The sequence below is a fragment of the Bombina bombina genome, chromosome 3 (genome assembly GCF_027579735.1).
Source record: "Bombina bombina isolate aBomBom1 chromosome 3, aBomBom1.pri, whole genome shotgun sequence".
Lineage (NCBI taxonomy): Eukaryota > Metazoa > Chordata > Amphibia > Anura > Bombinatoridae > Bombina > Bombina bombina.
In genome coordinates this window covers 22946794-22970256 of record NC_069501.1, presented here as the reverse complement: position 1 = coordinate 22970256, position 23463 = coordinate 22946794, and the positions used below count along the sequence as shown (strand labels likewise).

At 40.3% G+C, this 23463-nt stretch overlaps 1 protein-coding gene across 2 annotated transcripts in view; it reads left to right on the top strand.

Annotated features, from left to right (window-relative positions):
* The window catches only part of LOC128652801 (butyrophilin-like protein 2), a 304879-nt gene that overhangs the window by 322 nt on the left and 281094 nt on the right, over positions 1-23463 (top strand). Inside the window, exon 2 of one of the 2 annotated variants that reach the window (XM_053705743.1) lies at positions 989-1068. The exons of the other annotated variant lie outside the window; for it this stretch is intronic. The gene's annotated coding sequence lies outside the window, so the exon portion shown is untranslated. The remainder of the gene's footprint in view (positions 1-988; positions 1069-23463) is intronic. 2 annotated transcript variants of the gene reach the window in all.

Below are 23463 nucleotides of genomic sequence, written 5' to 3'. Positions count from 1 at the left end.
CTCTTCAGTGTAAACTTATTATCAGGACATGGACGCCTGTAGTGTCTAGTACCGGGTAATACAATATAGAAATATGTGTCAGTCAGCACTGGCAGATCATTTCCTGTCACCTCACAAAAAAGCTAAATATATATTTATGTACAAATAACTATAAGAATATATCTAGCACAGGGTGTGAAAATGTCTCAGCAGTGAAGGGGTTACCAAGCTGTTTTCCTATGTCAGACTGAGAGTAACATTGTTTGTGGTAAGTCAGCCTATCAGAAAAATACACCTACTGCTTACATCATCTGTTGCTATGCACACATCTGAATCCTACATCCAGGCTTGGATCTATACCAAGGTAAAAAAAAGTCAGAGATAATAGACAATTGATCTTAATATATTTTGTTCTTACCAATATTTGACAGTACCATACCAAGAAATAATTACTAGAAATAATGAACAGCCTGTGATTGGTTTAAAGGGGCAAGCCAGGTACAATGTTTTCTTCATGTTGAGTGACCATATCCTATTGCTTTAATACTAACAGCAGCACATGAATAAAATATAGAATGAATGTCCCTAACTTGCATCTACTATGTAAATATTAGAGATAGAGTGCAACTTATATATGGTGCACATAGAAATGGTACACAGATATATGTGATCTTACAACCTGTTGCTCCTATATTACTTATAACACAGATATGTTGCAGCAACATGAAACTGATGCTTTACTGCTCTCTATAATGATAAATATATTGATAACACCATGGGACATTATGTGATTTAGGATGTAAGATCTGCATAGCAACAGATGATGTATGTGGTGGATGGTTTTCTCTGATAGGCTTAACAGACTGTAATTTCCAGTCATAGTCCCTCCTATCTTTGACATGGAGTGACAGTGACTAAGTACTGTGTCATCTGGTATTAATAGAAACAAGCAATGTCTAACTCTTGATATAAATAATAAGCATGAAACCCGTGTTGTTTTATGATTCAGATAGGGCATTGCCGCACTGGTTTACCTGTCCTCAGGCCTCCACTAGACCAGATTTTCAGGATTACCTTGGATGAGAGCAGGTAAAATAACCATATTTACTAATCAGCTGATCATTTCACCTGTGCTCTAGTTCAGATATCCTCAAAATCTTGCCTGTTAGGGAGGTCTGAGGAAAAGTTTGAAAACCAGTGAGAGAGAGCATACAATTTTTACACTATCCAATTTATTTACATATGGTTCCCCTAGGGCCAGTCATACAGCATGACTGATTCAGTTACCCCATACAGCATTGGTAAACACAGTGTGCAGACAAAACACAGTGTGCAGACAAAACACAGTGTGCAGACAAAACACACGCCTAGATTTAGAGTTTTGTCGGTAAAGACCCGCGGTGCTAACGCTGCTTTTTTTTCAAGCGCACCCTTAAGACAACGCTGGTATTTAGAGTTGTCTGAGTGGCTGCGTTAGCCTCAGAAAAGGGAGCGTTGAGCATAATTTAGCTCCACTTCAGCCCTCAATACCAGCGTTGCCTACGGTAGCGGTAAGCTGGAAAAACGTGCTCGTGCACAATATCCCAATAGGAAACAATGGGGCAGCAAAAAAAGCAGCGTTCAGCTCCTAGCGCAGCCCCATTGTTTCCTATGGGGAAACACTCTGCACCTAACACCCTAACATGAACCCCGAGTCTAAACACCCCTAACCTTACACTTATTAACCCCTAATCTGCCGCCCCCACTATTGCTGACACCTGCATTATACTATTAACCCCTAATCTACTGCCCCTAACATCGCCAACACCTATATTATATTTATTACCCCCCTAATCTACCCCCCCCAATGTCGCCACCACCTACCTACACTTATTAACCCTTAATCTGCCGACCGGACCTCGCCACCACTATAATAAATGTATTAACCCCTAAACTGCCACACTCCCGCCTCGCAAACACTATAATAAATTGTATTAACCCCTAATCTGCCCCCCCTAACATCGCCGCCACCTACCTACAATTATTAACCCCTAATCTCCCACCCGCAACGTCGCTGCTACTATAATAAAGTTATTAACCCCTAAACCTAGGCTGACCATATTGCCGCTTTAAGAAGGAACACATATGAAAAATACATATGTGAGGGTTCTTATACAAAACCATTTCTTTAAACAGCCCTGAAAACAGCCCTGACATATGTATTTTTCATATGTGTCCCTTTTTAAAGCGGCAATATGGTCAGCCTACCTAAACCTAAGTCTAACCCTAACACCCCCCCTAAGTTAAATATAATTTTAATTAAACAAAATAAATTTACTATTATTAAATAAATTATTCCTATTTAAAACTAAATACTTACCTAGAAAATAAACCCTAATATAGCTACAATATAACTAATAGTTACATTGTAGCTATTTTAGGATTTATATTTATTTTAACTAGGTACAATAGCTATTAAATAGTTAATAACTATTTAATAGCTACCTAGTTAAAATAAGTACAAAATTACCTGTAAAATGAATCCTAACCTAAGTTACAAATACACCTAACACTACACTATCATTAAATTAATTAAATAAATTACCTACAATTAGCTAAACTAAAATACAATTAAATAAACTAATCTATAATACAAAAAACCCCCACTAAATTACAGAAAATAAAAAAATATTACAAGAAGTTTAAACTAATTACACCTAATCTAAGCCCCCTAATAAAATAAAAAAGCCCCCCAAAGTAATAAAATGCCCTACCCTATTCTAAATTACAAAAGTAATCGGCTCTTTTAACAGCCCTTAAAAGGGCTTTTTGCGGGGCATTGCCCCAAAGTAATCAGCTCTTTTACCTGTAAAAAAAAAATACAACCCCCCCCCCAACATTAAAACCCACCACCCACATACCCCTACTCCTAATCCACCCAAACCCCCCTTTAAAAAAAACCTAACGCTAACCCCCTGAAGATCTCCCTACCTTGAGCCGTCTTCACCCAACCGGGCCGAAATCTTCATCCAAGGTGCGCAGAGGAGGTCCTTCATCCGGTAGAAGTCTTCATCAAGGCGGCGTCTTCATCCATCCGGAGAGGAGCGGAGCCGAGCCATCTTCCAAGTAGCCGACGCGGAGCCATCCTCTTCATTCGGAGTCTTCTAACACAATGACGGTACCTTTTAAGTGACGTCATCCAAGGTGGCGTCCCTTCAATTCCGATTGGCTGATAGAATCCTATCAGCCAATCGGAATTGAAGGGACGCCATCTTGGATGACGTCACTTAAAGTTACTGTCTTTGTGTTAGACTCCGGATGAAGAGGATGGTTCTGCGTCGGCTCCTTGGAAGATGGCTCCGCTCCGGATGGATGAAGATTGAAGACGCCGCCTTGATGAAGACTTCTACTGGATGAAGGACCTCCTCTGCGCACCTTGGATGAAGATTTCGGCCCGGTTGGGTGAAGACAACTCAAGGTAGGGAGAGCTTCAGGGGGTTAGCGTTAGGTTTTTTTTAAAGGGGGGTTTGGGTGGGTTAGAGTAGGGGTATGTGGGTGGTGGGTTTTAATGTTGGGGGGGGGTTGTATTTTTTTTTTACAGGTAAAAGAGCTGATTACTTTGGGGAAATGCCCCGCAAAAAGCCCTTTTAAGGGCTGTTAAAAGAGCTGATTACTTTTGTAATTTAGAATAGGGTAGGGCATTTTATTATTTTGGGGGGGCTTTTTTATTTTATTAGGGGGCTTAGATTAGGTGTAATTAGTTTAAACTTCTTGTAATATTTTTTTATTTTCTGTAATTTAGTGTTTGTTTTTTTGTAATATAGATTACTTTATTTAATTGTATTTTAGTTTAGCTAATTGTAGGTAATTTATTTAATTAATTTAATGATAGTGTAGTGTTAGGTGTATTTGTAACTTAGGTTAGGATTTATTTTACAGGTAATTTTGTACTTATTTTAACTAGGTAGCTATTAAATAGTTATTAACTATTTAATAGCTATTGTACCTAGTTAAAATAAATACAAAGTTGCCTGTAAAATAAATATAAATCCTAAAATAGCTACAATGTAACTATTAGTTATATTGTAGCTATATTAGGGTTTATTTTCTAGGTAAGTATTTAGTTTTAAATAGGAATAATGTATTTAATAATAGAAAATTTATTTTGTTTAATTAAAATTATATTTAACTTAGGGGGGTGTTAGGGTTAGGGTTAGACTTAGGTTTAGGGGTTAATAATTGTAGGTAGGTGGCGGCGATGTTAGGGAGGGCAGATTAGGGGTTAATACAATTTATTATAGTGTTTGCGAGGCGGGAGTGCGGCGGTTTAGGGGTTGATACATTTATTATAGTGGCGGCGAGGTCCGGTCGGCAGATTAGGGGTTAATAAGTGTAGTTAGGTAGCGGTGACGTGGGGGGGGGAGATTAGGGGTTAATAAATATAATATAGGTGTCGGCGAAGTTAGCGGCAGCAGATTAGGGGTTCATAGCTATAATGTAGGTGGCGGCGGTGTCCGGTCGGCAGATTAGGGGTTAAATTTTTTTATTATAGGGTTTGCGATGTGGGGGGGGGCCTCCGTTTAAGGGTAAATAGGTAGTTTATGGGTGTTAGTGTACTTTGTAGCACAGTAGTTAAGAGCTTTATGTTCCGGCGTTAGCCCATAAAGCTCTTAACTACTGACTTTTTTTGGCGGTAGGAGTCTTGTCGGTAGAGGCTGTACCGCTCACTTCTTCCAAGACTCCAAATACCAGCGTTAGGCAAATCCCATTGAAAAGATAGGATACGCAATTGACGTAAGGGAATCTGCGGTAGCCTGGAGTCGCGGAAAGAAAATGAGCGGTAGACCCTTTCCTGGCTGACTCTAAATACCAGCGGGTGGTAAAAAGCAGCGTTATGACCCCTTAACGCTGCTTTTGAAGGCTAATGCCAAACTCTAAATCTAGGCCATAGTTTGCAGACAAAACATAGCGTGCAGGCAAAACACAGCGTGCAGACAAAACACAGCGTGCAGGCAAAACGCAGCGTGCAGGCAAAACGCAGCGTGCAGGCAAAACGCAGCGTGCAGGCAAAACACAGCGTGCAGACAAAACACAGCGTGCAGACAAAACACCCCTAGCTCTGCACCCAGCAGTACAGCATTTTACTGCACTATACAAATAAATGAGAATAATATGATGTCAGAAGATGGGTTAAGAATTAAAAACATTACGTAATAAATGTGTTTATATTGATTAACCCCTTAACAACAGTTTGTCATTAAGCTCTTAAAAAGATAGATAATCCCTTTTTTACCCATTCCCCAGTTTTACATAAACAACACTGTTATATTAATATACTATTTACCTCTGTGATCTTTTAACATACTTGCATTTTAGTCAATCAGTGCCCTCTCATTAGTAACTCCACGGAAATGAGCACAATGTTATCTAGATGGCTCACATGAACAGGCAGTGTCTAACTTTGAAAAACTGTCAAAATGCATTGAGATAATAGGTGGCCTTCCAAGGCTTAGAAATTAGCATACCTAGGTTTCGCTTTCAACTAAGAATACCAAATCAAATTTAATGATAAGGGTAAATTGGAAAGTTGTTTGAAACTGCATTCCCTATCTGAATCATGAGAGTTTAATTTGACTTGTGCCACACCCTATACAGCAGCTGTGCCCTGGGCTGTTACAGTGTTTGTCTTGCCAACAGCAGAAAGAGTGTCTTATTTCTGCATATTTCACTTATGAGTGATTACAAACTTTGGGTTTCTCACTAAAATTATTTGCATTGTGCTTGTGCAATCATAGTAACATAGTAGATGAGGTTGAAAAAAGACCAAAGTCCATTGAGTTCAACCTATACAAATCTAATATACTTACAAAAAGCTCTAGTTGAGCTTAAATTAATCCCACTAAAAAGTGACCCCTTTAATACAAGCAATTATATCCATGAATTTTGTTTCTAGCCAGAAATGTATCCAAACAATTTTTAAATGTATCTATGGTATTGGCATTCACTACCTCCTTTAGTAATGAGTTCCACAATTTTATTTCTCTTACAGTGAGAAAACATTTCCGTTGCAGGAGATTAAATCTCCTTTCCTCCAACCTTAAATTGTGACGTCTTGTCATAAACAATTTTCTTGGAATAAACAGAGCTTCTGCCATCTCTGTATATGGGCCTTAAATAACATAATTTATATAAGAATTTACCTGATAAATTCATTTCTTTCATATTGGCAAGAGTCCATGAGCTAGTGACGTATGGGATATACAACCCTACCAGAAGGGGCAAAGTTTCCCAAACCTCAAAATGCCTATAAATACACCCCTCACCACACCCACAACTCAGTTTAATGAATAGCCAAGAAGTGAGGTGATAAAAATAAGGAGTAAAAAGGCATAAAAAAAGAGAAACTGGAAATATAATTGTGCTTTTATACAAAAAAATCATAACCACCATAAAAAGGGTGGGCCTCATAAAATCTTACCAATATGAAAGAAATGAATTTATCAGGTAAGTTTTTACATACATTATGTTTTGTTTCATGTAATTGGCAAGAGTCCATGAGCTAGTGACGTATGGGATAGAAATACCCAAGATGTGGAAGTCCACAGAAGAGTCACTAGAGAAGGAGATATAAAATAACAACAGCTATTTCCGCTGAGAAAATATAATCCAAACAAAAAATAAATAAGTCTTTAAAAATTTCAAGAAAAAAAACTTAAATCATAAGCAGAAGAATTAAACTGAGACAGCTGCCTGAAAAACATTTCTACCAACGACTGCTTCTGAAGAAGCAAATAAATCAAAATGATAACATTTTAGTTAATGTATGCAAAGAAGAATAAGTTGCTGCTTTGCAAATCTGATCAACTGAAGCTTCATTTTTTAAAATCCCAAGAAGTAGTGACTGATCTAGTAGAATGAGCTGTAATTCTCTGAGGCGGAGACTGTCCTGCTGTCAGGGTGCCAGGTATCAGACTGAGACGAGAAGTGCAAAAATAATCACACCTTTATTAATAACAAAAAAATAATAAAAAGGCCAGGAGTCAAAACCAGAGCTGGTAGTCAGATGAGCCGAGTCAGACGAGCCGAGTCAGGAACCAAAGTGAGTAGTCAGACGAGCCGGAATCAGGAACATGGAGAACAGCAGAGTAGGGAACAAGCCAGGGATCAGGAACCAGGAGGGACGTCAGACAGCCAGGTACTACACAGGAACTGGAACTAACAAACAGGTCTGAGACAACGCAAGGGCAAAGCATACTGAACAGAAGCCCTTGAAATAATAAGTGATGACATTACAATTCTGAGACTGCAACCTATCTCACATGGATGATGTACACCAGTCTGACCATAAGAGGGCATGCAGGAAATGAGCAGCATCACACACTCAGCCCCGGACTCAGCAAGAGAGGTGAGTAAAATGGCTGCCAGCAGCACATGGCAAACAAAGCAGGGAAAAAACCCTGACAGTACCCTCCCCTCAACGACCCCTCCCCCACGGGAGGACAAAAGGCTTATTGGGGAAACGGGCATGGAAGGCTAGGAGGAGGGTGGAAGCATGAACATCAGAGGAGGGAACCCATGAATGCTCCTCTGGTCTGTAGCCCCTCCAATGAACCAAATACTGTACGTGGCCCCTGAACATACAAGAGTCAATAATGCTGCTGACCTCATATTCTTCATGGTTGTCAACAGAGATAGGTCGGGGACGAGGCAACACAGTGGTAAACTGATTACAAACCAATGGTTTAAAGAGGGAGACATGAAAAACATTGGAGATATGCATAGCAGGAGGAAGGTCAAGAGAGTAGGCCACAGGATTGACCCGTCGGAGTATTTGAAAAGGACCAACCTAATGGAGAGCCAGTTTATTGGAAGGCACACGAAGGTTCAAGTTGTGGGAGGACAGCCAAACCCTCTCACCAAACTGGTAAGAAGGCGCTGGCAGATGCCTACGATCAGCCTGGAACTTTTGGCGCTGCATAGAACAATGAAGGCAATCCTGAATCTGCACCCACGTGGAACGGAGTTGCCGGAGATGCTCCTCCAAAGCCGGAATACCTTGAGACATAAATGAATCTGGCAACAAGGATCGTTGAAACCCATAATTCGCCATGAAAGGGGATAACTGGGAGGAAGCATTTATAGCACTATTATGAGCAAACTCTGCCCAAGGTAACAGTTCAAACCAATTATTGTGGTGATCTTAGACAGAACTGTTCCAGAGTTTGATTAGACCGTTCCACAGCCCCATTGGATTGAGGGTGATATGCCGAGGAGAAGGAAAGCTGGATCCCCATTTGAGCACAAAAGGAACGCCAAAATCTGGAGACAAACTGGCTACCCCGGTCCGACACTATCTCCTTGGGTAACCCATGTAAACGGAAGACCTCCCGGGCAAAAATTGAAGCAAGCTCCTGAGCGGTAGGCAGCTCTTCAAGGGAATGCAATTTGACATTTTAGAAAAACAGTCAACCACCATAAGGATAACAGTATTGCCACTGGAAACAGGGAGCTCAAAATGAAGTCCATGGAGAGATGTGTCCAAGGACGCTCACCATTAGCAATCGGTTGTAGAAGACCCACAGGAAGACGTCGAGGAGCCTTATTCTGTGCACAAACTGAGCAGGAGGCAACATACGCAGCAACATCAAAACGAAGACTTGGCCACCAGAATTGTCGAGTGACAGACCAAATTATTTGTTTTTTGCCCGGGTGACCTGCGGCTTTAGGATAGTAGTAAGTGTGCAAAAGTTTAGTTCGAAGATTCTCAGGAACAAAGTACTTACCACTAGGTTTCTCAGGAGGTACATTGGTTTGTGCAGCCAGGATCTCCTCCCCCAAGGGAGAAGTCAAATTAGTACGCATGGTAGCCAAAATATGGTCAGGAGGTATAACTGGAGTAGGTACAGACTCCTCCTTGGACAGAGGCGAAAATTGCAGAGAGGGCATCAGGAGACCACATAATTAAACCGAGACAAAAATAGCGCCAATCTGGCCTGTCGCAGCGACAAACGTTTTGCTTCGTATAGATAAGTTAAATTCTTGTGGTCAGTAAGAATGAGCACTGGTACGCTAGTACCCTCGAGAAGATGCCTCCATTCCTTGAGTGCCAAAATTATGGCCAGTACTTCCCTGTCGCCAATATCATAATTGCACTCCGCTGGAGACAATTTCTTAGAGAAGGAACCATCAGGCATAGGACATTGAGACAAGAGGGCACCTACTCCAGTCTCAGACGCATCGACCTTAAGAACGAAAGGCAGGACAGGGTTAGGATGAGCCAGATGGAGAGGCAGCAAAGGCAGTCTTAAGACTATCAAAGGCCTTAATGGCAGTAGGTGACCAATGGAGTGGATCATTCTCTTTACGGGTCATGTCTGTGATAGGTTTGACCAAGGAAGAAAAGTTTTTAATAAACTTTCTATAGTAATTGGCGAAGCCCAAAAAACGTTGAATTGACCGAAGACCAACTGGGCGAGGCCACTGCAGAACTGCAGATAACTTGTCAGGATCCATGGAGAACCCTGCAACAGAGATAACATAACCTAGGTAGGTTACTTGAGTCTGATGGAACTCACATTTCTCGAGTTTACAAAACAGGCCATTCTCACGTAGTCTCTGAAGAACCCGTGTAACATCAGAACGATGAGCCTCAAATGTGTATGAGGATGTCGTCTAAGTACACCACAACACACTTTTAGGATATCATTAATAAATTCCTGGAAAACAGCAGGAGCATTACATGGGCATTACAAGATATTCATAATGCCCGCTCCTGGTGTTAAATGCTGTTTTCCATTTGTGGCACTCCTTGATCCAAAGAGATTGTACGCTCCTCTCAAATCAAGTTTAGAAAAGACCGTAGCTCCCTTGAGGTGGTCAAAGAGTTCCCTAATTAGAGGAATAGGGTAAGCATTCTTAATGGTAAGATGATTAAGACCCCCATAATCGATGCATGGTCTTAACTTGCCACCCTTTTTCTTCACAAAGAAGAAGCCAGCCCCTGCAGGAGAGCAGGATTTGCGGTTGATCCCCTGCAACAGAGCATCGGCAACATACTCCTCCATAGCACAATTCTCCTCAACAGACAGAGGGTAAACCCGGCCCCGAGGAGGAATGGCTCCGGGTTGCAGGTCAATGGCACAATCGTAAGACCGGTGAGGAGGCAACGTACCGGCATGCACCTTGTCAAAAACATCTAGGAACTCTTGATACTCCTCTGGCAATTGAGATACTGAAGAAGTGCACAAGACTGTAACTGGTTTCTGAAGGCAAGTGGAAATACATTACTGAGACCATGACAAAATTTCAGACCTGCACCAATCGAGACTGGGATTGTGCTTTTGGAGCCAGGGATAACCCAGAACAACTGGAAAATGCGGAGAGTTTATCACCTGGAACTGGAGGGTTTCAAAATGGAGAGCCCCAACAGCCATGGATAACGGAGCAGTTTTGTGAGTAACAAGTGCAGGCTGAAGGGACCTGCCATCAATGGCCTCAATGGCAAGCAGAACAGACCGAGGCAAAACAGGAATGGAGTGCTTTGATTAAAAAGCACTGTCAATGAAATAGCCCACAGCACCGGAGTCAACAAGAGCCTGGGTGACTATGGAGGAGTCCACCCAGGAAAGGACAACCGTGACCAAAGGTTTGGCGGTTTCGGGGACGAGGATAAACCACCCAAGGTCTGCCCCCGACAGGACCTTAGGTGCAAGCGTTTCCTGGCCATGTAGGACAAGACTTTAAAAGGTGGCCCTGTAACCCACAATAGAGGCAGAGCCCCTCCCTCCTCCTAAAGGTCCTCTCTGCCACGGTGAGACGCGTGAATCCCAACTGCATCGGCTCAGCAGTACCTGGTGACTCGGACCAGGAGGCATGGGAGGAGAGGGAGGCATGGGTGGGAACGAACACATAGGAGACAACGGAACAGGAGGCTTCCGCAACCGCTCCTTGAAAGAGGGCCTCTCTCTGAGTCTGATATCAATTAGGAACAAAAAGGACACCAATGCCTCCAGATCCTCTGGTAAATCTCTGGCTGCAACTTCGTCTTTAATCGCATCAGAGAGCCCATGAAAGAAGGCGGCAACAATGGCTTCATTGTTCCAACCTACCTCTGCAGCAAGCATACAGAACTTAATGGCATACTGAGCAACAGATCTTGTACCTTGCTGAATGGACATGAGTTGTTTAGCAGCAGAGGAGGATTGAGCCGGAAGATCAAATACCTTTAGAAAGGAGGCCACAAATTCAGGGTAATTTGAAAACACAGGTTTATTTGTCTCCCACAAGGGATTAGCCCAGGCAAGAGCTGTGTCAGAGCGTAACGAGATGAGAAATCCCACCTTAGCTCTGTCAGAGGGAAACGCCTGAGGTAAAATCTCAAAGTAAATGCCCACCTGGTTCAAAAACCCTCTGCACTGATTAGGATCGCCTCCATATTGCTGAGGTAGAGGTGCAGAACCAGACATGCTCCTGGTAGGCATAGGTGCAGCAGCGGAAACAGAAGCAGCCATAACTTGCGGGACACTTTGATCCAAATGTGCAGTACGAGTCAGCAGGGTTTGCAGGGCTAGTGCAAATTGATCCAAACGGTGATCCTGTTCATCCATCCTGGAAATGATGGTAGATAAAGGTGGATTATTAGCACCATCAGGATTCATGGCCTTTCGTAATGTCAGGGGACCAGGAATCAGACTGATACGAGAAGTGCAAAAATAATCACACCTTTATTAATAACAAAAAATAATAAAAAGTCCACAAGTCAAATAACAAGCCAGGAGTCAAAGCCAGAGCTGGTAGTCAGACGAGCCGAGTCAGGAACCAAAGCGAGTAGTCAGACGAGCCAGAATCAGGAACAAGGAGAACAGCAGAGTAGGGAACAAGCCAGGGATCAGGAACCAGGAGGGACGTCAGACAGCCAGGTAATACACAGGAACTGGAACTCACAAACAGGTCTGAGACAACACAAGGGCAAAGCATACTGAACAGAGGCCCTTTAAATAATAAGTGATGACATCACAATTCTGAGACTGCAACCTGTCTCACACAGATGATGTACACCAGTCTGACCATAAGAGGGCGTGCAGGAAATGAGCAGCATCACACACTCTGCACCAGACTCAGCAAAAGAGGTGAGTAAAATGGCTGCCAGCAGCACATGTCAAACAAAGCAGGGAAAAAACCCTGACACCTGCCTCCAAATAAGCCTTGTGAATCAAAAGCTTTACCCAAGATGCCAAAGAAATGGCAGAGGCTTTCTGACCTTTCCTGGAACCACAAAAAACAACAAATTGACTAGAAGTCTTTCTGAAATCCTTAGCAGCTTCGATATAGTATTTCAAAGCTCTTACAACATCTAAAGAATGTAAAGATCTTTCAAGAGCATTCTTAGGATTAGGACACAAAGAAGGAACAACAATTTCCCTACTAATGTTAGAATTTACAACCTTAGGAAGAAATTTAAATGAAGTCCACAAAACAGCCGTATCCTGGAGACTCGCAGGAGAGAGCAGACAATTCAGAAACTCTTCTAGCAGAAGAGATAGTCAAAAGGAACAACACTTTCCAAGAAAGTAGTTTAATATCCAAAGAATGCATAGGCTCAAAAGGAGGAGCCTGCAAAGCCTTCAAAACCAAATTAAGACTCCATGGAGAAATAGACTTAATAACAGGCTTAATACGGACCAAAGCCTGAACTAAACAGGGAATATCAGGAAGTTTAGCAATCTTTCTATGTCATAGAACAGAAAGAGCAGATATTTGTCCCTTCAAAGTATTTGCAGACAAACCTTTATCCAAACCATCCTGAAGAAACTGTAAAATTCTAGGAATTCTAAAAGAATACCAAGAGAATTTATGACACCATGAAATATAGGTTTTCCAAACCTGATAATAAATCTTCCTAGAAACAGACTTATGAGCCTGCAACATAGTATTAATCACTGAGTCAGAGAAACCTCTATGACTAAGCACTAAACGTTCAATTTCTATACCTTCAAATTTAGCGATTTGAGATCCTGATGGAAAAACAGCCCTTGAAACAGAAGGTCTGGCCTTAAAGGAAGTGACCAAGGTTGGCAACTGAACATGCGGACAAGATCCGCATTCCAAAACCTGTGAGGCCATGCTGGTGCTATCAGAAGCAATTGTTCCATTATGATCTTGGAGATCGACCTTGGAAGGAGAACTAGAGGCGGAAAAATATAAGCAAGTTGGTAAGACCAAGGAATGCATCCACATCTCTGCCTGAGGATCCCTGGACCTGGAAAGGTATCTGGGAAGTTTCCTGTTTGGATAAGAAGCCATCAGATCTATTTCAGGCAGACCCCACATCTGTACAATTTGAAAAAACACATCTGGATGGAGAGACCACTCTCCCAGATGCAAAGTCTGACGGCTGAGATAATCTGCTTCCCAATTGTCTACACCTGGGGTATGAATTGCAGAAATTAGACAAGAGTTGAACTCCGCCAAAGAAAGTATCCTTGATACCTCTTTCATTGCTAAAGGACTGCGAGTCCCTCCCTCATGATTGACATATGCCACAGTTGTGATATTGTCTGTCTGGAAATGAATGAAAAGTTCTCTCTTTAATAGAGGTTAAGCCTGAAGAGCTCTGAAGATAGCACAGAGTTCTAAAATATTGATTGGTAACCTTGCCACTTGAGGTTTCCAAATTCCTTGTGCTGTTAGAGACCCCCAAACAGCTCCCCAACCTGTGAGACTTGCATCTGTTGAGAACACAGTCGAGGAAGGACGAACAAAAGAGGCCCCTTTAATAATCTGATGATGGTCCAACCACCAGAACAGAGAGTTGAATGTTGGGATTTAAGTATATCAATTGTGATATTCGAGTATAATCCCTGCACCATTGATTCAGCATACAAAGCTGCAGAGGTCTCATATGAAAACGAGCAAAGGGGATTGCATCTGATGCTGCAGTTATAAGACCTAAAACTTTCATACACATAGCCACTGAAAGGAATGACCGAGACTGAAGATTTTGACAGGCTGAAGCCAATTTCATCTGTCTCTTGGAGTCATGGACACTGAATCTATTTGGAAACCTAAAAAGGTGACCCTTGTCTGAGGAATCAATATATATTTTTTTTGGTAAATTGATCCTCCAAACATGTCTTTGAAAAAACAACACAAGTTGATTTGTGTGAGATTCTGCTAAATGAAAACATTGAGGCAGTACCGAGATTATCGTCCAAATAGGGAAACACCGCAATACCCTGCTCTCTGATTACAGATAGAAGGGCACTGAGAACCTTCGAAAAGATTCTTGGAGCTGTCGCTAGACTAAATGAAAGAGCAACAAATTGGTAATGCTTGTCTAAAAAAGAGAATCTCAGACACTGATAGTGGTCTGGATGAATCGGAATGTGAAGATACGCATCCTATAAGTCTATTGAGGACATGTAATGACTTTGCTGAACAAAAGGCAAAATAGTCCTTATAGTAACCATCTTGAAAGTTGGGACCCTTATAAATTGATTCAAAAACTTCAGATCCGGGGGACTTCCGTTTGGGGGCGGAGCAAGCAGGTAGCTGCCGTGGGCTTCGTTGTCTCAAGTATATGGGAATCTAAAATCGCCATTCTGCCGAAGTTTACCTTGCTCTGATTCTGTTACATCAGGGCCGGTATAAGATCCTTGGATCTCGGCGGGAAGTCCAGATTTGGCAAAATATACGCTTTGTTGCTAAAGCGTTTCATCCTATACCTTGCTGTTTCAAACTGCCATTGGTGGGTTTTCCAAACTGCTTATACCGATTGCTGTCCCCTTCTGCCTACCTGGATATATTACGGTACTCCAAGTGGTACTGCAAGCGGATGGACTGGCAGCTGCTCGGCTGGAACTTGGAGTGAGTTGGCGCGGCTTGTGCTACAATTGCGGATCCTAGCCTGCTGTTGCTGGAGACGCGGTGGTTGTTCAATCAGACTGCCGACGGGGGATGGGCAAATCCCACGGCCCCGTGTTTCTAGAGTGAGCTGGAGTGTCGATGAATAAGGTGATGGGTCTGTAATAAGTTCAGCCGGGAAGGTGCTAAATTTGGAAGCCGGAGCTGAGTTTGAATCTGTCTGAGCAGTTGGGGAACAGGTAAACCCCGCTGTCTTCCGTAACCATAGTGGGGGTCTGACCCGAATCTGAGGCTGTGTGAGCTGTTTTGAGAAACTGGCTAAACCCATGGTTCCCCACAGTTGTATTGGGAAGCCTGAGCGTACTCGGGTGGTCCTGACTTGGACCCTACAGTTTGCCTGATACGTTATAAGCTGCAGATAATTGTATCCAGGGGAGTCAGCAGATCAAAGCTGAAGGAAGATCTACCTGCAGAGTTTTTCCTTGGATTCATATCAAGTTGCCGGGGTGAGATCGTCCTAGTATTATTCTGTTTAAAGTTTGACATGCAGTAATATCTGCGGTGTACGGTAAAGATTCTGACTTACCACATAATAAGATCCAGCAGATCTACTGTTTCAAGTCTGAAGCTTGCTATACAATATGAGCTAGCTGAATCATTGTTTCAAGTTTGAAGTTTGCTATATAGAGTCATTGTTTCAAATGTGAAGCTTACTATATAAAATGACCTAGCAGAGTCATTGTCCCAAGTGTGAAGCTTACTATATAACAAGATCTAGCAGATTCCAAGAGCTTTGTGGAAGTAAAAAAGTCACAGGAGACTGTCTAAATTATACTAATCTTCGGACTGGGACTTTATGTGTATCTGAGAAAGATCCAATAGAGGTTCCTTAAAGGCAAACATACCAATTGGGAGTTTAATATAAACCTTGACCTAGAAATAAGCACTAGAGATTATATTCACTGAATTAGAATATATTTGTTTAATTTGCATTCTGGGCTAACGCCCGGCTATAATTTTTATTTATATATTTGTCACTTGTTTTTTCACGTTTAAAAAAAAACCAAAAAAACTTCAGATCCAGAACTGGTCTAAATTAATTTTCCTTCTTCAGGATAATGAATAGACTTGAATAAAAGCCCAGACCCTTTTGCAGAAGTGGAACTCGTACAATTACCCCTGAAAGCTCCAGATCTGAAACACACTTCAGAAAGGCCTGAGCTTTCACAGGATTTGTTGGAACGTGAGAGAGAAAAAATCTCCTCACAGGAGGTCTTATTCTGAAACCTATTCGATACCCCTGAGAGACAATATTCTGAATCCAATGATTCTGAATGGAACCTGCCCAAACGTCTTGAAATAATTTCAATCTGCCCCCCCACCAGTAGAACTGTATTGAGGGCCGCACCTTCATGCAGTCTTGGGGACTAGTTTTGGTTTCTTATAAGGCTTGGATTTATTCCAACTCGAAGATGGCTTCTAATTAGAGCCAGAGTCCTTAGGGGAAGGAGTGGTTTTCTGTTCTCTATTCTGACGAAAGGAAAAAAAAAAACGATTAGAAGCTTTAGATTAGACTTTTTATCTTGGGGCAAAAAACTCCCTTCCCCCCAGTAATAGTGGAAATAATATAATCCAACTGGGAACTAGAGATGCACCGAAATTTCGGCCGCAGAAACGTTTCGGCCAAAAATGACATTTTTGGCTATTTTGTTTTTTTTGCCTGTTATTTTCGGTAAAATTGTGTAGCATGTTTTAAATTTGATGCTAGCCTAGAGCTGCTGTTTACGTTCATTACTTGACTTACTGTGTTGCATATAATGAGTTTTATAGGACTATACTTTATTTGGATAATTGGTAAAAAAAAACTGTTAAATCTGATTCTGTTACATAGAACTAAATGAAGAATAATACAGTATATTGATATTTGATATTTTAAGTAGGGATGCACCGAAATTTTGGTTGCAGAAACATTTTGGCCAAAAATGGCATTATCATTTTTTGCCTGGTTTTTTTTTTTTTTTTCTTAGTAAAATTATTGTGTAGCATATTATTGTTTTAAGATATTTTTGTCCAATTTTGGTGTGTTACTTTCAATAAAAGTTTGGGCTTTTTTTTTATTGGCTTGAAGGTTTTCAATTCAGATTCATTCATTAAATAGTCTAATTATGCAAAAAAAAAAAAAAAAATATTTGAAAATAATTTGAAAAAATACATTTTCGGTATCAGTTTCGGTTTTCGGCCAAGTGCATCCTGGATTTTCGGGTTCGGTTTCGGTCCAGAATTTCCATTTCGGTATATCACTACTGGGAACCAAATAAATTATTACCCTGGAATGATAGAGATAGTAACCTAGATTTTAATAACATGTCAGCATTCCATGATTTGAACCATAAAGCTAAAATAGCCAAAGACATAAATTTCACATCAATTTTGATGATATCAAAAATAGCATCACAGATAAAATGATTAGCATGTTGAAGCAAACGAACAATGCTATGCAAATCATAGCCAAAATGTAAATAAGCTTTCCTTAGATAAGAAGATTCAATTTTCCTATCTAAAGGTTCCTTAAAAGAAGTACTATCTTCCATAGGAATAGTAGTACACTTAGCAAGGAGAAATAGCCCCATCAACCTTAGGGACTTTTTCCCAAAACTCTAATTTAGCCACTGGCAAAGGATACAACTTTTTAAACCTTGAAGAAGGAACAAAGAAGTACCAGGCTTAGACCATTCCTTAGCAATCACATCAGAAATGGCATCAGGAACAGGAAAAACCTCAGGAGTAATCACGGAAGGTTTATAGACAGAATTTAAACATTTACTGGATTTATTATCATGAGGACCAGACTCCTCAATATCCAAAGTTATCAAAACTTCTTTTAACAAGGAACGAATATACTCTTAAAAAGATAAGTTGATTTATCAGTGTCAATGTCTGAAATAGGATCTTCTGAGTCAGAGAGATCCTCATCAGAGGTGGATATATCCAGTATTTTGTTGGTCATTACAAAATTTATCAGTATTATGAGAAGTTTTAAAAGACCTTTACATTTATTTGAAGGCGGAATAGCAGCCATAGCCTTCTGTATCGCATCAGCAATATCATTTTTCACACCAACAGGGATATCATGTACTTTAGATGTTGAGGGAAAAACAGATACTGTACTAGCACTAATAGAAACTTTTTCTGCATGAAAAATCTTATCATGACAGCTGTTACATACTACAGCTGGAGATATAATCTCCACTAGCTTACAACAGATACACTTAGCTTTGGTAGAACTGTGTTCAGGCAGCAAGGTTCCAACAGCAGCTTCTGAGACAGGATCAGATTGGGACGTCTTGTAAAATTTAAAAGAAAAAATAACATTTAAACAAAAATATCTTATTTCCACATATAGCAGTTCCAGGAATGGGAAAAAATGCAATTCTAAAATTGTCAAGAAATCAAATAGCATAGCACTCTGAACATAAAGAAGGCAAGGAGCATATATGAAGTGAGGTAAAATAAAACAAATTGTTTTTTTTTGGCGCCAAGTATGACGCACGACACAAAAAGAAGTTGAAAATTTGTTTTGGAGCCAACAAACATACGGAAATGACGCAACTCGCGTTATAACTAACACAACTTCGTGCCAAACAACCTGGCATCAACTAAGATGCAGGACATGATGAACTTGCGTCATTTATAGACGCACATTCGCGCCAAAAAGTTCTAGCGCCAAGAATGACGCAATAAATAACAGCATTTTGCTTTATTTGCCCGCAAGTTTTAAAAGAAAAAACAAGTCAAATTGGAAAAAGACTATACCCCAGGTAAGACAAAACTTCCTAAAATATGATTCCCATAATGAAACTGCCAGACTGCAAAGGGAAATAAACATAAACCTGACTCATGGCAAATATAAGTAAATACATATATTTGCAACTATATATAAATACATAAAGCGTCAACCATAGCTGAGAGTGTCTTAACTAATGATACATACTTACCGAAAGACAACCATCCACATATAGCAGATAGCCAAACTAGTACTGAAAACTATCAGCAGAGGTAATGGTATAAGAGTATATTGTCGATCTGAAAAGGGAGGTAGGAGATGAATCCCTACGACCGAAAACAGAGAACCCTTGAAAAGATTTCCTGCGAGAGAAACCATAAAATCAATAGGCAATACTCTCTTCACATCCCTCTGACAAACACTGTACTCTGAGAGGAATTGGGCTTCAATATGCTGAGAAGCGCATATCATAGAAGAAAAATCAAGCACAAACTTACTTCACCACCTCCATAGGAGGCAAAGTTTGTAAAACTGAGTTGTGGGTGTGGTGGTATTTATAGGCATTTTGAGGTTTGGGAAACTTTGCCCCTCCTGGTAGGATTGTATATCCCATACGTCACCAGCTCATGGACTCTTGCCAATTACATGAAATAAATATTTATATAAAGAAATTATGTCACCTCTCAAGCGCCTTTTTTTTTTCTAGGAAAAACAGACCCAGTTTCGCTAGCCTCTCCTCATAGCTTAAATTCTCCATTCCCCTTATTAGCTTTGTGGCCCTTCTCTGGACGTTTTCTAGTTCTGCAATATCTTTTTTTGCAATCGGTCCCCAGAACTGCACTCCATACTCAAGGTGAGGTCTTACCAGAGATTTATATAGTGATAGAATTATGCTTTCCTCCCTTGAATCAATCATGGCACAAATGGTTGTAAAAGCTTTTCTGGGATACTCTTTGTTCATAAATAGCAGACAAATATGGCTTTGCCATTATTTTTGGTAACTAGAAGGCTGCTATTTGCAGCTGTGCACCACACTTCTTTCTCCGTTAGTGAAGGGTTTAATCAGGTACCTTGTAAGGTTAATTTTAGCTGTAGCGTAGAGATTACCCTCTAACTAACATAACTCTCTTCCCTCCCTCACCGGTCACCACCATCTTGGATACTGGCAGACAGTCTGCCAGTATGCAGTTTAGTTTGTTTTTTTTTTATATATATTTTTCTGCAATGTAGTGATCCTCCTCAACCCTCTTACCTCCCTGATCCCCCTAAAATAGTTCTCTAACCCTCCCCCTCCCACTATGGTGGCCATATTTAGTACTGGCAGCTGTCTTCCAGTACCTAAAATATATATATATATATATATATATATATATATATATATATATATATATATATATATATATATATATATATATATATATATATATATATATATAATGTAGTGGTCCCCCCCCTCTGGTGATCATTATTTAGGGCCCCCTACATTTCACCTTTTTTTCTGCAGTAAAGCTCCCCATCCCACTCCCTCCGGTTCCATATGCAGACAGATGGCTGGGGCTCTCGGCTATAACTTTACAGCTGAGACTGCTGGAGCTTCCTGCAGCTCAGACATATATACACGCTATGCTGTACGATGAGCTTTGTACCACATGATGTGTATATATACCCGTCACATAGGGTCAAGGAGTTAAAGGGACAGCTGATAACAGCCTGAGATTTTTTAAATAAAATGTATAGTTATGTGTAATGAAACAACTTTGCAATATATTTTTATTATTGTTTTTGCTCCCTTTTCATAGACTTTAGCTCTGAAAAATAAGCAATTTCTAATATTCAGACCCTAAAATGCAACCCGCTGACTTATCAAGGCTAACTCTGAAACATATCCGTCCCTAATTCGATTTAACTGGTAACTGCAAATAAATACAATTTGTACTACCTGGTTGACTGTGGCTAGCCTTGTCAGCGACTAATACACAGATTGGCCTCTAGTTATCAAGCCGTCAACTTACCTGCATTAGACGGCCCCAATACGCTCGCCTAAGTTTGCCTAACATCGCTGCCGCGGATCTGAATACGTTCTCCAAAATTATCAAGAAAGCGGCGCACCAAGTACGGGGCAATGAGCAGCGGACTGTTGTTAACTAACAGTCATCAATCTCGCTGCTCTTCGGCTTTTTTACAGCTTTCTTGCTACCCTGTCACTAAGCACCCACACTATACTATACTGGTTTACCCCCTAAACCTCTCCCGGAGCCCACCACCACCTACATTATACATATTAACCCCTAATCTGCCGCCACCTACATAAAGTTATTAAACCCTATCCTGCCGCTCCCGGACCCCGCCACAACTAAATAAAATGTTTAACCCCTAAACCGCCGCTCTCGGAGCCCACCGCCACCTACATTACATTTATTAACCCCTAATCTGCCCCCCCCCACACTGCCGCCATTTTATTAAATGAATTAACCCCTAAACCTAAGTCTAACCCTAACCCCCTAACTTAAATATAATTTAAATACATCTAAATAAAATTACTATTATTAACTAAATTATTCCTATTTAAAACTAAATACTTACCTATACAATAAACCCTAAGCTAGCTACAATATAACTAATAGTTACACTGTAGCTAGCTTAGGGTTTATTTTTATTTTACAGGCAAGTTTGTATTTATTTTAACTAGGTACAATAGTTATTAAATAGTTATTAACTATTTAATAACTACCTAGCTAAAATAAACACAAATTTACCTGTAAAATAAAACCTAACCTAAGTTACAATTACACCTAACACTACACTACAATTAAATAAATTAAATAAATTGCCTACAATTACCTACAATTAAATACAATTAAATAAAATTAACTAAAGTACAATAAAAAAACAAACACTAAATTACAGAAAATAAAAAAAATTACAAGAATTGTAAACTAATTACACCTAATCTAAGACCCCTAATAAAATAAAAAATCCCCCCAAAATAATAATAAGCCCTACCCTATACTAAATTACAAATAGCCCTTAAAAGGGCTTTTTGCGTGGCATTGCCCCAAAGTAATCAGCTCTTTTACCTGTAAAAAAAAGAAATACAACCCCCCAACATTAAAACCCACCACCCACACACCCAACCCTACTCTAAAACCCACCCAAACCCCCCTTAAAAAAACCTAACACTAACCCCTTGAAGATCACCTTGACCAACCGGGCCGAAGTCCTCAACGAATTTGGGCGAAGTTATCCTCCAGACGGGCAGAAGTCTTCATCCTATCCGGCCTGAAGATGTACTCCAGATGGGCAGAAGTCTTCATCCAGGCGGCATCTTCTATCTTCTTCCATCCGACGAGGAGCGGCTCCATCTTGAAGACATCCGACGCGGAGCATCCATCGATCCCGACGACTAACGGCGAATGACGGTTCCTTTAAATGACGTCATCCAAGATGGCGTCCCTTGAATTCCGATTGGCTGATAGGATTCTATCAGCCAATCGGAATTAAGGTAGGAAAAATCCTATTGGCTGATGCAATCAGCCAATCGGATTGAAGTTTAATCCAATTGGCTGATCCAATCAGCAAATAGAATGCGAGCTCAATTCTATTTGCTGATTGGATCAGCCAATTTTTTTTTATTTTCTGTAATTTAGTGGTTTTTTTTGTACTTTAGTTAATTTTATTTAATTGTAGGTAATTTATTTAATTTATTTAAAGGGACAGTCAACACCAGAATTTTTGTTGTTTAAAAAGATAAATAATCCCTTTATTACCCATTCCCCATTTTGCATAGCCAACACAGTTATATTAATACACTTTTTACTTCTGTGACTAACTTGTATCTAAGCATCTTCCGACCGCCCCTAATCACATGACTTTTAGTTATTATCTATTAACTTGCATTTTAGCCAATTAGTGCAGTGTCTGCCACTAGCCACGGGCGTGATTACAATGTTATCTATATGGCTGACATGAACTAGCTCTCTCCTGCTGTGAAAAGCTAATAAAAAAGAGGTAGCCTTCAAGGGCTTAAAAATTATCATATGAGCCTTCCTAGGTTTGCTTTCAACTAGAATACCAAGAGAACAAAGCAAAATTGTTGATAAAAGTAAATTAGAAAGTTGTTTAGAAGTACATGCCCTATTTGAAAAATGAAAGGTTTTTTTTTTTGGACTTGACTGTCCCTTTTAATTGTAGTGTAGTGTTAGGTGTAATTGTAAGTTAGGTTAGGATTTATTTTACAGGTAATTTTTGTATTTATTTTAGCTAGGTAGTTATTAAATAGTTAATAATTATTTAATAACTTTTCTAACTAGTTAAAATAAATACAAAGTTGGCTGTAAAATAAAATTAAATCGTAAAATAGCTACAATGTAACTAATAGTTATATTGTAGCAAGCTTAGGGTTTATTTTACAGGTAAGTATTTAGTTTTAAATAGGAATAATTTATTTAATAATAGTAATTTTTATTTAGATTTATTTAAATTATAGTTAAGTTAGGGTTAGACTTAGTTTTAGGGGTTAATACATTTAATATAGAGGTGGCGGTGTAGGGGGGGCAGATTAGGGGTTAATAAATGTAATGTAGGTGGTGGTGGGCTCCGGGAGCGGTGGTTTAGGGGTTAAACATTGTATCTAGTTGTGGCGGTTTAGGGGTTAATGTAGGGGGGGGCAGATTAGAGGTGTTTAGACTCGAGGTACATGTTAGGGTGTTAGGTGTAGACATTTCCCATAGAAATCAATGGGATATCGGGCAGCAGCGAACATGAGCTTTCGCTGCTGTCAGACTCCCATTGATTCCTAAGGGATCCGCCACCTCCAGGGCAGCGGATTGAAAACCAGGTACGCTGGACCGGAAAAGTGC